A 2,341-nucleotide genomic window follows, 5' to 3' on the forward strand; every position below is an offset into this window, starting at 1 on the left:
CTTGGTGGAAGGGATGTTCCCATAGGCTGCGGCTGCCATGAGCACCCTGTAATTCGGGCTCTTTTCATTTTGTTGAAGAGAACAACCCCGTGTCACATAGGCAGCGGGAAGGGAAGGTGGGGCTGGTGGCGCTGGCGATGATGTGCCGTGCTCCCCCCTCACCCAGCACGGCCACCGCGGGTCTCGGACACAGCTGGGCCAGCTGGATCACGAGCAGCCAGGTCGGCCACCTCGGGGACACCGATGGGACCAGCCGCCAAATCAGCACGCGCAGTTAAGGGCTGACGGCGCGTAAAACCATCCCAGTGATGTAAACAGTAACAGCACTACACATTGAAGGAGACTTTGTTGATTCACATTTGACATTTGCTCACCATCTGAAGTTTCACTGACCTCTGATGAGTCCACACAGCCAGTTTTGTTTTCTTCCTGACAAATCTTCCTCTCGTCATCTGCACCACTGTTCTCTAGAATCAAAATTGTACAACTGCTGTATGAACAAAAGTAACCGTCATTAACTTTTTACACTACATTTTGAAAATCTTTTGAAATAAATTACATAAATTCTGTTGGTAGGTCAAAATCATCATTCAAGTTGTATTTTGATTTAAAGAAGGGCTGTAACCATTTATTCTATACAAAGTTCAGGGTTTTTTTTCACAGATTTATTGTTATGAAGATTATCTGACTGTATAAATTACATGTAATTAAAATTCATATTTTTTGCACTTAGTTTACTGTCAACATCAGAAGTCTCCACAACTGTGCTTTAGCAAATTTGGCATAACTTTGAAGTATCAGCAGAGAGGAAACCGTGGTGCATACCTTCCAGCTCATTTCTGAACTTGAAATTTCTGGTATAAAATCCGGGACAACACTGCCCAATCTCCCTAGAGAGAAGAAAAATGTAAATTACTGATTTTGAGCAGTGACAGTTTCAGCACAGAGCACATGCAAAACTACAACCCAAAATGTTCTAAATTGGTTTTTGTTTTCTTTGATATTTTACTCATGGATATGAAGGACAGTGAGGAACAGCTGTGTCCCTGAACCCGCTATCGTAAGAGGGTTTTCAAAACTAAACATAAAAATCAAACTCAAGGAAAAAACGTGTATCTGATAAATACTGCATTCTGTTACTACAACCTCAGGGATAAACCTGGAGAGGAGCCACCCTGCCTGTGATGAGTAATGTAAAAAATTTTTGCTTGTTTTTCAGAAATATAAGAGTAAGCCAGGTATGCACAAGAGCTACGGTTGCGTCTCACCCACGTAACAATGGTTTGAGGCCTGTGAGTCTGTTACATGGCACACATCAAAATTAGGTAATACAGAGCCTGTTCTTCCATAGTTTGCAGCCAGAACTTACATTTTGCTACAAAACATTGCTAAATTATAAGCATAATAATAATTTTGCTAAGTAACATTTTAAGACATGTCTTATGGTTATTTACTTGAAATTAATTTTGTAATTAGAAAACTATGAAATCACAGTGTAAGAGAAGATAGTACAGACCAGAAATCGATAACTCCAGTAACAGTTAAGATGTAGAAATAATTAACATACCACACAGGTTTACATGACATAGATTCATTTTCGTGACATCAAACCTTTTTGAAAGTGTTACTGTGTTTGCCTTCAGCTTTCTCCTTTCTAAACAGCACAATCCCCAGATTTTAAAATCTCTCCTTTTAGGTCAGGTTTTCTACACCTCTGATCATTCTTGCTACAATTCCCCACTTCCCCTGCAGTTGCTCCATACTCTTCTTGAAATGAGGCCCCAAAGCAGACATGCTACTGCTGCTTACCAACAGTGAGCAGAGCGTTTCTACAGAGCATGACTCAGAGCAGGGCACCACCAGTGGGCAGGTGGGCCGGAGCTGCCATAGTTATGGTGCTCCAAGAAGCTGCATAGCTGCCATCACATCACACGACATGAGTCATTACACGTGAGCGCAAACTATCCGTACTGGCACACATGGCTCTGTCCCCAGACCGGACCGCGTGACGTGAAATTTAAGCTGGAAACTTCCTCTCTCACCATGCGCTTGGCAGCGCTGCAGCCCCCCTGCAACCCTGGCCGGACCGGGGGCCAGCCCTCAGGCCAGAGGGAGGATGCAGCGCCTGGTGTCACCCACCATGCCGGGCACGGCACGGCACGTGGCCCACAGCAAGTGGTTAAAACAGCAGCCTGAGACCAACAGGGCTGAATCCCAGGGCAGAACCTGTAGCACGGAGTCGTGTGAAATGAGTCCTCTCCTTAATCCAGCTTCTAGTACCCATCATTGCATCATCTTTTAGAAACAATTTAGAAATCCCTCACACTCTGCAGTCTTACTG

This window comes from Charadrius vociferus, unplaced genomic scaffold, assembly GCF_000708025.1.
Source record: "Charadrius vociferus isolate BGI_N301 unplaced genomic scaffold, ASM70802v2 scaffold46, whole genome shotgun sequence".
Taxonomy (NCBI): Eukaryota; Metazoa; Chordata; class Aves; order Charadriiformes; family Charadriidae; genus Charadrius; species Charadrius vociferus.